The following is a 13,859-nucleotide window of genomic DNA, read 5'->3' as shown; positions in this document are numbered from 1 at the left end:
TGAAAACACATTTACATAGTTCAGCATCACTAAAAATTCATTAATACGCATTAAAACACAGCAGAAACCATCTGAACACGACAGCTGAAGCTAACAATTAGTCTGCACGGAACGAACGCCAAGGAAAATGAATTGTGATCTTTGGTATTTCAGTTTCCCAGCTGCATTTACTTCTGAAGAATTCAAGATGTCATTTACAAAACAAAAAAGAAAGTAATTTGGAGTTGCATTCCAAGACAAATTGAATGCTGAGATAGAAATAGTTGGGGGTCTGCTGTACTGTGCACATCTCCTCATACTTGGCCTGAAGCAGACATGGATCTCCAACTGTTTCTGCACTCAGATTTCATAAAATCTTCAACTTCAAATCCTGAACCTAGTTTTCAGTCCAATACAAGTCTAATCTGCAAAAAAATATCTTCAGGTAATAGTTTGGTAAACACCTGTTCTTGCACGTTACAACACAAAGCGAAAATGTTTAATTTCTGGTCCGACAGCCTGAACAGAGAAAACCAGAACGCATGCAGCGTTTGCACCGCTTAGAATGCAAACATGTTTTTTTCAATCTTTGCTGAAGCTCACTGCAAACTGGACCGGTGACACTGTTTTGACCCAAATGGTATCTCACCTTGAGTTTTTAAATATTGATGTCAGCTGTGGAGCTAATGCTAATCTTCAGCACAGATGTTAGCATTAAGCTAGCAGTCTTGGGGCTAACGTCTTGTAGCGTTGTATAAAAGTTGCTGGTATTATTGGGAGGTTGTGAGAATGTACTGGAGTGTGTGGATGTGCATTCACACGTGTTTAATCGAAGCAGAAAAACTACATATTCCAGCACCTATTATAGAAACACTGCTCGAAAAAATAGTTCTTCATTGATTTGTTATTTTCCAGTAATTAGGCGGGTGTAAATTTGTTGTTCTCTCTTATTAACGCATCCCTGTTTTTCCACCACTGAACTAATGCCAAGACACCAAGGCATATTTTGGGGAGAGCAAACTAAATCCAATTTGAAGCCTTTTTATTTTCCACCTCTCAAATCCATATTTTGACATTTAACAGTTTTTTTCTAACAGCACATTAAATTTCTGTGCATGGACATTTGCACTGCACCCATAAGCAAAGCTAATAGCTCATTCGTGTTTATTTTTATTTCCATTTGTACATTTGACCACGTAATGCATTCAACAACCCACATTTGGATAGATTCTGCTTGCATTTGTTGATTATGCACCTAACAGCAGGTCCCTGAAGTGAACTCAATTTGATTTCTGACTCTGTCGAGGTTTCAGACATAAAGCCTTACCGACAAATGAGGCCATGCATGTTTTGTTCCTACTTCATAGCTTCAGCTCATGACTGGTACAGCGCTCTGCCAGCAGTAACTGGGAAATCATTTGGTGACACTATTACTAATGCAAGGGAAATGAATAAAAGCACAATGACATGAAAATGGTTCCAAGAGCAAAATTAGAAGGCGGTGTTGTGTGGCTGTTGTGCACTGTGTGAGTGTGTCCTCGTCTCTCATTATTCCTCTATTGAGACGAATAGCGGGGAGGAGGTCTACCCTTCGATTCCATCCTGCCCATCATTTACCCCTCGCAACACAGCCGGGTGAGTGTGTGACTGTGGGTGTGTGTCCCAGTAATCCAGTCTTCTGTGAGATGTACGTCTGAACGTGGGGCGTTTCTGGTCCAATCCTCGTTTTTGTGAAGCAAAAATGTGTTTTCTTTAATCACGTAAAGTGTGGGTAATTATGTGCTGCTGACAGTGAATGTGCTGCAATTTTTATCACTTTGTTTGGGATTGCTATTTTCTATACCTATTACATGTTTTAGTTTGATTAAAAAATACGGTTTTGATTAAATACAACTCATTAACCAAGATTCCTTAGAGTCGAAGTAGGTGGTAATGGCTGCGGACGGAAAGGATTTCCTGTAGCAGTCTGTCTTACAGCGGGCCTGAAGGAGCCTCTGACTGAAGACGTCATCTCATGAAAAAGATGCTCAAGTTTGTCTGTAATGTTTTTAATTTTGAAAAGAATGTTCTCTAGAACAGAACCGGATTTCTTCATCGCCTTTTTACAGAATATCTGAAGCATCTCCCTGCAAACACTGAAGAGCTTTTTCAAGTGCATCAGTCTGCTTTGTCCCTACTTGTCGACGCTTCACTGTTATGCCTCCTGCAGACTGTAGCACAGGGAAAACACCAAATTATTTATAGTACATATACAATGTATTGACACTCCTTCACCAGCTCCACTTCTTCTCAAGTGATGAAAAGAGTCTTGAACTCTACAATCATCTTCTTTTGTCTAAATTTAAGATAAGATTATTGTTCCCACACTATGCCGGGAGGCAGTTTTCTTTTCTAAAGTTGACAAACATATATATATATATATATACAAACATAAGGCAGAATAGCAGTGTAAAGCTGCCAAAGTCAAGACTTGGCCATATCTTTTGTGTGAGTCACACAAAAGTTATCCAAGATGAAAGTAGTAATTGCATCACCTGCCGCTCAAATATGAGTTTCACATGATGAGGAGTTATTTGTCAAGTGAGCTGGAAGTTGTGATAAATGTCAGACTAGACAAACCGGCACCCTACAAAGAAAAAACCTGCTGCTGATAAAATCACTGATAGATCCCAACAACTGTCACCAAAGTAGTTTTAGGCCAGCACAGCAGTGGTGAACTGAACTGCAAAGTCTTTTCTACACATCACTCTCGCCCTACCCTCAAGGAATTTTCCTCTGCAAAGTTGCTTCAAGAAAAGACTCTTCAAATGGTTGGAGGAGTGAAATATGCCATTCATGTGGCTCTGACACAAGGGAAAAACGGAGCTGCTGCTGCTGCACCTAAATGTCACTGATGAAAGCACAGCAGGTGCGTAAGGAGAAAGCTGTTACTGCTTTAATTTAATCAGGAGATTATGGATGCCAGCACACATTTTGTACTGATAGGAGGCTAAATAAAGAGTATAAACCATGAAGTAAAGTATCTTAACTTTATTTAAAATAAAGTCCACCTCCAAAACTTCAAGCTCCCAGTTAGTTTAAGTAGTTCTTTATGTTCATGGAAGCAAAAGATTAATTTGGTTCATAATCCTCCACCAATTATCGCTTCATAAATGTTGGTGAACATTTGGTATCAAAGTTGAGCCTCCAAAACTGCTCATAACATCAGATAAATGTTGACTAAAATGTCTCATCTGTTTTGAAAAATAGCAACTGTCAGATGTTAATTATTTATGTTGGCACAGTCACGATTTGTAGCATTTCTGGCACTGAAAATGATATAAATATGCCCTTTAAATTAGTTTTTTTTGCACATTGAAACCTACGATTACTCAGCGTGACAGGTTTGTGTTCGCCATATTTAGCCAACATTTCTCAAACTTCTGACTCATACCAACAGAAATGTCCACACTTCCTTTGTGGCCAACACCGGGTCGTTTCATGGGATTTGTCAATCTCCACCAAAATGCAGAAAGCTTAAGGTATCATCTCTAAAATAACAAAATAAGAATGCACAAAACATAAAAAAATAAAATAAAAATAACCCAGATTCTATATGTCTAACTGCAGAATCTGTGTTTCAACAGATTTAGACACTCAGTTGGATCTGCCACTTGATTCTGAGATTAGGACCCTGTTGGGGTCACACCATCTGCTGCAGGACTCTTTGCTATCGTTACAGATTTGCAGAGCTCCATGTGTGCATGTTTCAGGCTATCGCTGTACAAAGGAATAATTTTTGGACTGACTTTAGCTCTTTAATGCTACCCATCGTGCATCAGCTGTTCAAAAGGCTTTCAATCTTCATTTTAGAAAGAAAACATAGAAAATCTCAGCCACCTAAATAGAGAGACACCTTATTTTTTCCCACACACTTGTTTGTGTGAACTTCTCAGTGCAAAACTTTATGCTTTCAGTCAAAAACAGCCATGCATTAGAGGATATTGCTCCAGCCAGACGTACATTTTGAGTTAAAGACCCATCAGTGGTAAATAACTTTCTGAAAGGGCTGAGATGGATGAGGGTGTTGGGGAAGTTTCTGCTGAATCAATTTTCAGAGAGGATGTGAAAGAGACAACAGATTACAGTTTCCGATTGTGGTCGAACTGTACAAGGTGGCAGAGCAGCAATGTTTTGAACCAAAGATGCTAATCATCTTTGAATAGAGGCATCGTAAAACGCATTCATCACAGGTGAATGGGTTGAAATGTTGCGTCCGCAGACAAAAACACCAATTACTCCTGTTTTATAATGAAAAGTAAGCTCAAATAGTGGACTGTAGAGAAGTTTAAACTCGGAGAACAATGAAACTAAATGCTGGAAGTAGAAATTTGCATTTATTTAATGTTTCTAGAGCATTTCTTCCAAAACTGAGATGCTTACAGTATGTAGATTATGTCTCCTGAGTCTAGAATGCGATTAAACGCAAAATCAGACCAGCACAGCATCATTCCCAGATTGTTTCAAAAGGAGGGTCCTGCCTCCTTATTGAATGTTTAGCCGATTTTATCAATGCAGTTTAAAGTTCGGACTGTAAATATTAATATTCAATATGAGTAGTTGGGTTTTAATGTTGTCTACAAACCAAAGTACCATCTTTCCCCTGCCCTCAAATGAGGGATATTATGTGAAATTGACTTTCAGGTTTCATATCATGTTTTAATGTTTTTCGATTTGCTGCTTTGAGTCTTTCATGCATCTTCAAGGAGTCCTTTAAACTCTAGAGTCTAATTCAGATTCAGCCTCAAAACTAAAACTCCTGAGAATAAGAAGTTTCAGTTTGTCACTTAAGTAGGATTAGTGTGTCTTTAAAAATGAATAGACATCATAAATATAGCTTGGATCTTTGGAATAAAAAGACCCCACCGTTGTGCAAAGTTCTGAGATTAAATCAACTCTTCAGAAATCGTGACATTTTTATCATTTATAAATATTGGTGACACACGCGTTACAACTCATCCTTGAACGTCACAAATGAGAATTACTGCTTCACATTTCATTGAAAATAGACGCTCTTTTCATACAATCAAGCTTGTAAGGGCTGAAACTTTGGCAGAGAGTCTTGCAAGTGATATGCTTGTAAATAATTTGAGTTATGTTTGTCCTGCTCTTAAGTCATCAGTTCTCCTTTCTCTGGTTTGCTGACGGAGTCGGCTGAAGATCAGCATCTCCGATTTACCCAAAGCTCCTCCTTAAAGCTGCGGTTCAGAGCTGAGAAAGCACCATGAAGGAGCCAGTGGAGTGTTAGAAGGAGGAGGAGCTTCTTAAAGAGACAGAGGCCCAATTTCATGGCATCAAATTGTCATGTTTGATATGCACTGAATTTTCAAATCAACTGAAGGTAACTAGATTACTTGATTGTGCTACAAAATAACTGGTTTCTTGGAGAGATCCACCGATGAGCAACATAAATACTCGTCACTGACATGTTCCTGGTAGATTGACACAACCAGAGAGCTGACCATCACATCAATTTAGGCATAAGAACATTAACCGGCTGTGTTCTGGGTCAGCAGGCCGACTCTCCAGCCGACGCTCACTTTGCAGGCTAATTTGGCCAGAATGAAGTCGAACAGGTCTGTCCTCCTCCTGATTAAGTGCAGCTTTACTTTAAAGACCCTGCCAGTCTCACTGCTCAGCTGTCACTGCTACAGAGAAAACACCCCCCACTCCTCCTGTGTGCTTTACTTTAACTGGATTTATCTGTGGGTCAGAAACTGGACAGGAAGTCTCTGAACTTCTCCCTCAAGATTTCCAGTCAGAAAAAGTTTCAGCCGACCAAGTGCGGGTCGCCCTGAATAAGCTCACATCTTCATCAATCATCCATCAGGAGAGAGGTCACTTTTTTCCCTCCTTCTCCAAGGTCATCTACTGACAGCAGCACTACTAAAACTTTAACCGTGAATCAACAAAGGAAGAAAACAGAGCGCTGTAAACAACATGCGACTGGATGAAATGATCTATCAAACTTCTCCTTGGTTGACCTTGCTTTGAAGGAGAGTAAAAATACGTCGATTGAAGAGCAGAAAAAATAATGGCGGCAAAGATGGAGACCGAAATATCTGATCAAAGAAACCAGGAGTATAAACAGCCATGTCGCTGCTTTAGAACGTTACTGTAGAGTTAAATCCTAATTAAGAAGTGAAACATTACATAAAATGTTAACGCAGTGACATATTTTAAGCCTTTTAGTTTATTTACATCTGTTGATACAACATCAGCTTCATAAAAATATATTTGTTTTTATTTATGTCAACCAATTAAATGTATTTCCACCATCATGTGGCTGCGCTGAGGTGATCAGGAAGCTCAGGTTGATTTAAAAATGGCCTCCAGCTCATCTGCATTGTTGGTCATCAAGTCTCAGGACAGTTTACTAACCAATTAGGTCTTTGGTACTTTTTGGGCTTTTCAAGGTGTGTGCCATGACCCCCATATGCAACTTGGAGGGGGGGAACAGAAAAATGAACTGCGGATAACTTCAACAAACCTTTGCTAAAGACAAAATGTATTTTTTCTACCCAGCGCTACTTTGAGAAAGGTGAGTCTGGTCAGAGAAATATGAGAATAAACGGAAGTATGAGCATGATTATTTAACCCTCTGAGGCCAAAGTTTCAAATCTCCTCTTGGATATTTTTTTGCTTATTTTAAGCAAAATAAGTGCTGTGAGTAAATATTTTTGCCCATTTCTCCATAACAACTGGAACTTTCAATATCTAGCAGGTATTTTCACAATTTACCATCAAAAGAGCTTTTCATCACATGAAACCAAAGAAAAACATCTTCCCTGTAAGAGCAGGAGTGAAATTACCGTAATAACTTAATATTGGCATGAAAGCTCTTCCCATTGGTGAAATTACGGTTCTTCAAATTTGGCTTGTAAAACCGATTAATCACCGACACGTTTGGTCAAGAAGGGTTAAAGTTTGGATTCTCATGGGACGGAGCTGAAGATGCTCCACCACTAAACTGCTGTTCGCTAACGACGCTATGCTACCATTTTAACTCCGACATCATATTGAGACCAAACTCTCAAGGTGGATGATGAAGTCTCTGGAGTTTTTCTTTTTTTCTGACAGGAGGCTAAATGAGCTGCAATCACAGCAGAAAGCTGTTCAGCCAACTCAATATGCAGCTCTGGAAAAAAAATAAGAGACCACTGCACTGAACCCCATTGAAAACCTTCTGGTTGTTCCATCAAGTATTGATTTCTGAACTAATCTTTTGTGTAGCTAAAGAAAATCAAACCCCACAAGATCAGAAACAGACAAAAAACTTTGCAGAAACATTAGTAATAATGTAGTCGTTTGTTTCAGATATCTCCCTGCTGTAAAATACTCTGGTTGGCAAACAGTTTTTTAAACCTTCTCTGTCCTTCCACTAAACTTTCATCATTACATCCAAACGATTTGTTAAGCAAATGACCTCCTGTCACATGTCCTCTTTGTGAAGGTTGTCGATGACTGGAAAAGTGTCAAGTCAGCAGTCTTCCACTATACTGGTGAAGGTCAACACAGGTAAACAGGAGGTGGTCATGTGAAGAAAGGAAACCTCAGTGAAAACGGAGCTGCATCCAGTGCAACCAAATCTCCACTAATGACTTTTTTCCCTCCTGTTAATATCTCCGATGTTTCATCACTGCTCTGATGTTGTCAGCACACCAAGCTTCACGTGTGAATGGTGGAAATGACTTAATTCCAACATCCGACAGCGCTGATGTTATAGGTTCTGCTTCAGTAATGTGACACAGCAACACACCAGCGACCAGAAACGCTTCCCATTAAATGACCATTTCCAGCAGCTATCGACATGGCGGGGAAAATCAACCACCGTTTGAAGTGCTATCGCCTGCGCTTTTTCGCCCATCGCCTTCCTATCACTCCATCCTTTGCTTCACTAACCTTCCTCCCTTTTTTTTCCCACTTATCTTCCTCATGGCCTGTAGGGATGCTTGGCCTCTCTTCTCTACCTCTGCCCTCACAAGTTGGCACTTATGCGTTCGCTTCCCTAATCGTCCTCTGCTCACACTCGCATCCTGGTCTGACCCGAGCTCGCTTAAGGCACTTCCTGTCATCATACCAGCTGACTTTTTATTCCTTCTCATCTCTGCTCTCCATCAGCGGCAGAAGGAAAGCTGCCGCTTCATAGTGCAACAACACCCTTTATAAGACGGAAAAAAAACTTATTTTAATCAGTGCTTGCATGCAACTTTATGCAACTTTTATGCAATGGCAAGCTGTAATCATTTATGCATTGAATGATAAGGCCTTCAACCCTGTGTGTGGTTTAAACATTTATATTGCTTCCTTCACACAGCAGCCTGCATGTTGGTGAAAGTTAAAGTCTGCCATATCTGAACTTATCGCTTCAGGTCTTTTAATTATTTAAACAACTACTTGTGTCTCTTTCTGGAAGCAATTAAGGGTTAATTATGCATGCATTTCTCAAAGGGACTGCCCAAAACTGCATTGTTATCCCTATTTGTATAATTAACTGCCCGAATTTACCCCCAGCTAAAGTCGAGATCAGAATACTTGGAACCTCTAAATTGAATGGGCTGAATTTAGCTGCAGAGGGATGTAAAAACATATGATTTTCTTTTATAATCAGGATATTTTAATGACAAGAGTAGGGAAGGAGAACTTAACCAAAAACACTGCCTGACCGAAAAAACAAAAAGGTCACACAATCCAATACTTTGTCAAGTTTTGTTCACAGTATCCAGTGTGGCTTCTGATTTGTCACAAGATTTATTTCCATCTAGTCTTGCATAAATTTGTCACCAAAACCTCGTAGGGCTGGACAATATAGTTAAAAAATAGACAATAGAAGTGTTTCGTATTACTCAATATTAATAATTATTTATTAGTTTTTTTTGTTTTAAATATGTCAAAATACTGCCAAACTGAGAACGTGACATTTTCTCTTTCATCCACACATTTCACTCTGCGCTGTTTTTTAAGCAGCGTTGAGGCAAAGTGGTGAAACCTTAAACTGCTGCTGCGCCAGTTACCAAGAGGGTTGTTGCTAGGTAACCACATCTTACCAAACAGTCTGTTGCTAGGTAACCAAAGAGTGACAGAATGAGCTGCTGCCACCAACCTAGCTTAGATAGCCAAGAGGTGGAGCAGCTAAAGCCTTACCTTGGCCTACATCCCCCAGAATGCAGTGCAGTTCTGGATCAGAACTCAGTGAAATTACAGATATCAATTTATATTGACATCTGTATTATCTGCATGGTATCATATCAGGATTTGACCATTCTGTCAAAATAACTCACCGATGTAAAAGCCGTTTTTATTTGACAAACCAGTGACAATGACGCCTGCAGCATCGCACAATGTCAAATCTGCACTGCTTGAGTGTCGTCTTTGTGTTAGAGAGCAAATGTCATGAGTAAATTTAGCATTAAACATAATGATAGTTGAAAGTGTTGCATCATTTTTAAGCCTCCTTTTTAGCTTTTGCATTTGGTAGCAAGCTAAATTGACAAAGATAATGCAGTATTTTAATGCCCAGTTGAGAAGGACAGTTTCAGTAAATAGGTAAAGTAAAAAAACATCAGTATGCTAAAGTTATTCCATAAAAATAATCCATTAAAGGAGTAACCTGGTCATTTTATTGACAAACTGCTATAACCAGATCATAACATCTGCCACTCTTCTTACCCTGATGCACCCATCATTGATCACATGACCTTTTTCTGAAGTCCAGTCTTTATGCTCCCTTGCGAATTGTAGCCTTTTTCTCCAGTTAGCGTCAATGATTAGTGGTTTTCTCAAGGCTACCCAGCTGTTCAGTCTCACACACTGAGAGCTCCAACTTTCACTGCATCGAGTTCTACTGTTGTTTTTATTCAATTTGATGTCACCGACTGTTCATTTCATCAGATTATAATCAGTCAGGATTATTTTATGATAGCGTTTCCTCCTCAAAGGTGATGTTTTTTCAATTTCCTTCCAGTTTTATAATTGTTAGTTGGACAGTTCTCAACCCAGTTCTAGTGGATTGTGCATCTTTTTAGATGTTTTTCCTTCTTAAACACACCGATATCATTTCCATAAACACAGGATGCATCTTTCCACATGATTGCGGAATGAGAAGCTAATCTTTGCATTATCTTGACAGCTGGAAGACAGCAGTCAATGCAGTAATTATCCAATAGGAAGCTCAGACCTGTTTGCTCAGCTAAATTCAAAAGGCGACCTTTTTGTGGACTGTATTGTATTTTGTGGTATGACAGCAGAGGAACTTCCTGTAAGGCGTCAGGGTCCCTCATAAGGAACGTTTTGCTGACTTGCGGGATGCTTGTTTCCTCTAGGACCAAAGCTCATATGAGCAGAAGATAATGGCTGTTATGGAGCATTAAAACATCTCATTAAAAGTAATGACAATGGCTCTGAATCAAAAACAGTAAAACACCTCAATCCTGTAACACACTGCTGCATTATTCATGTGTAAATAAAAAACAAGATCAACACAGGACGCAGCAATTAGATACAGACGAAAAAATGGAAGTATTTTTGTGGGAAAATAGGACGAAAAAAGATATGTCACATATCAATAACAGAGGACCAGAATAAAATTAATTCTCACAAACGTTCTAAGATATTTAGAGCTGAAATGTTCTGGGACAAAAGAGCCGCTGAAGCTCAGGAAGTGAAGTAGAGCTTCGTCCTGCAGGGCCTTTGGTGGGGAAGTTATTTAATCTATCAGAAGGAACTAATTAAATCAGCAGATTACCATTTGAAGTTTAAATGTGCTGCAAAGAGTTGAGAAACCTTGGTGTGAAGCGAAGGTCTTGAATCTTTTCAGCAGGATTATTAGGACCCAAACCTCAAAAAATGATAGAAATTTACCAGTTCAAAAGTGAAACAAAGAAACTTTCAGCGCCAAAGCAGCTATGTTCACTCCAAACCATTCACCTGATAGTTCAAGGGTTCCAAATAATTTTCATATCAATATTTTATGCTTTTTAAATTTTACAGTTTGTAGTGCTTTAAGGAGCCCTTTTTATGGATTAACGTGACTTCATACCAGACCTTTCAGCATTTACTGGACTTTAAAAGTGTTAAAAAGCTGGTAAGAGATCATGAGGTGCGCAGAAACCAAAGAAAGGTTTGTTTGCGACATTTACAGGAAGTTAGTGAAGAGCTCATGAGGTGAATGGTAAATTTATTCAATTAGGATGTTTTTTTTTACTGAAACAATACAGATTCAAAGATCCTCAGTTCAACCTCAATTCCTTTCAGGGAATTTTTGATTCTGCTGAGTCGACAGAATAATGAAGACGACAAATTCTTCAAGGTTGGATGCAACCAGGTGATTCAACAGGACAACAAACAGAAACACTTCATAGATGGAGAAGATACAGTAGTATTAAGAGAGATGCTTCAAAGAATCGTCTGTACCAGGAACCAGACCGGATTAATGAATTTATGCTTCCATCAAATAGAAGCTAACAAGGCAACGTGACATGCAACTAAATCTTAGTGGGGCTGCATGAGCCAGGATTATAATCACAGCCGCATAAAAAAGAATCCACGATAAACCTTTCATACAGTAGATCCCTGGTATTCAAGGCAGTCAGAGACAAAAAAAGAGCTTCCTTTATCGCCACTCTTGGGGGTTCAGCCAGTCAGCTCCAAAGAAAATAAATGGCACAACATGATTGGCTGCTTTGCAAACGTCAGCCAGTATCATGTCAAGCAGCATTGCACCTGCTGAAGCTGAATTTTCTTTCAAATATTTTAAATAGGCTCTTTAGAAAAATCTCACAAAAGGCAAATTTCCTGCAAACAATCGAGATTCTTCAAATACATGAATCTGCCAATAGGAACTGGTCCACTGTACCTAAATTGAGTTTTTTTTTAAATCACTGAAGTTTTTTTATTTTCATACGGATTTATTTCAGCCATTCATAATGTTCCTACCAAAACTGTAAATCTGCCGGTTTGATACCTAAATATTCAAATGTTTCATCTTGATAATATTTTTTTTGTCTAAAACCATAAGAAGGTGTCGTGTAAAATTTTTAAGTGCATGCTGAAGCTTGTAATTAATGTAAATCCAAATCGTTTCTCCAGTGAAAAGTTGACATTTTTCCTTCTTTGTCACTTTTACATTCCTGCAATGTTTCTGTGCCTCGCATGACGTTGAGCTCAAATCTTACGTTAAAGGCTAAATGTTCATCTTATTTTCTGCAAACACTTCTTAATTTTGACTTTTAGGAATCAAAAGCAAAAAAAAAACATTATAATTGTGTAATAAATTATCCCAATAATGTAATTTGCTCCTCTGCTGCGCAGTCTGTTACTCCAAGCTTCATTTTCTCCTCCTCTGTGTCCAGTTGTTCCTCTCACCTAATCTCTCCTCTTCTTCATGATTCTCTCTCTTTTCTTACACCCTGCCCGCCTCCCCGCCCTCCGTCGCCTCGTCCCAGCATCCCTCATGCTCCTCATCTTCATGCCTCCCTCTCTTGTGCGTTCTTTCAGCTTGGTGCTGCGGAGACGGATCACAAACGCCTTTTGTTGCTGCGACCTGGGAATAACGCTCTTCTTCACCACTTGAAGATGAAGTCAATCCACAATACGAAGGAAAAACCAAGAGGACAGGAAGACGGATGAAATTATAAGAAGGAAGAGTAGGATGAAGTTTTGAAAAAAGAAAAAAAAAACACCTGGAGAGAGAGGGAGAGAGAGCGGAGGTTTGTGATTCGCCTGCGTCCCTGTTATTCTCTCTCTCCGTTCTTCGTCCCCTCCTTCATTCAGTACCTGTTCAGTGGGATTAACATGACTTAAAATTCAATCAGCCCACAGCCTGACGGAAGAGCGTCAGTGCAGGCAGACAGAGCGCTGCTGCAGCTGTCGAGACCGACTGAGAGGAGAGAGCAGCGAGGAGGTGGAGGGGTGTTGGGATAGACAGAGAGAGAGACAGAGAGAGGGAAAAACGAAGAAGAGGGGGGAGAGAGACAGAGAGAGAGAGAGATGGGTGTTTTTCTGCAGAGCTGAGATAGAGCAAGAGCCGGGCAGACGGAGAGATGTGACTGCTCCAGGAGTCGCGGAGGAATGATCCGGAAAACAAGGTTAGTAATTCCACCTTTTCATCACAGAAAGCCGGGAAGAGCAAGTCAGACAGGGATGGAGGGACGACATTATCGCTTAAATAGCTAAATTGGAATTGCCAAAGAGGAAAGTAAGTAACAAATGCATCCCAGATTCCTCAGTTTGGAGCAGAGAAACCGCACGGATGTAACACACTTTGCACAGACAAGATTTTTCATTTTCGTTTTTAACAGAGTTGGCTTTTGGAGATTGATTGACAGGCAAACAGAGAGGGTGGGAGGCTGTGGGGGACTTTTGAACTGTCTGACATTCATGGAGCTGATCAATAGCTCAGTTGTTTCATTAAGCTGTGTGAGTGCGCGTGTGTGTGCGCGTGTGCCGACAGCGAGGAAGAGGCAGCGTGTGTGCAAGAGTATCACTGCATGACTACTTACTGAATGTGGTGGCAGCGACTGTGGAGGTGTGTGAAAGTGCTGCACGACCATGCGTGTGTGTGCACGAGTGCATTTGTGCAGCAATAAGCCAATGCAGCCCGCTGAGGAGCGTTAAGAGGGTCTCGCAGCTATTGATTGTTTCTGACAGACAGGTGAAAGGGAGCGAGAGGAAGGAGAGGCGAGGAAGAAGAGGAGGTGTGACGGGGGTTAGGGAGGGTGAGGTTGAGTTGCATCCTTTGGGATGAGAGAGCAGAGATGGACAGGAGGGGGAAGTTAGGGTGAAAGATGTGACTGCACATCTTGTTTTCAGCATTCTCACACTGTCCACGCGTCTTTTGTTTC

At 40.1% G+C, this 13,859-nt stretch overlaps 2 protein-coding genes across 3 annotated transcripts in view; one reads left to right on the top strand and one right to left on the bottom strand.

Annotated features, from left to right (window-relative positions):
• The window catches only part of pcxb (pyruvate carboxylase b), a 329,618-nt gene that overhangs the window by 90,200 nt on the left and 225,559 nt on the right, over positions 1-13,859 (bottom strand). The window lies entirely within an intron of this gene.
• Positions 12,310-13,859, top strand: part of LOC129373311 (leucine-rich repeat and fibronectin type-III domain-containing protein 4) — a 50,713-nt gene continuing 49,163 nt past the window's right edge. For both annotated transcript variants that reach the window (XM_055051198.1, XM_055051197.1), the window contains exon 1: positions 12,310-13,103. The gene's annotated coding sequence lies outside the window, so the exon portion shown is untranslated. The remainder of the gene's footprint in view (positions 13,104-13,859) is intronic.

This window comes from Poeciliopsis prolifica, unplaced genomic scaffold (genome assembly GCF_027474105.1).
Source record: "Poeciliopsis prolifica strain line A6 unplaced genomic scaffold, Auburn_PproV2 SCAFFOLD032, whole genome shotgun sequence".
Classification (NCBI taxonomy): domain Eukaryota; kingdom Metazoa; phylum Chordata; class Actinopteri; order Cyprinodontiformes; family Poeciliidae; genus Poeciliopsis; species Poeciliopsis prolifica.
This window is presented reverse-complemented; position numbering and strand designations above follow the sequence as displayed.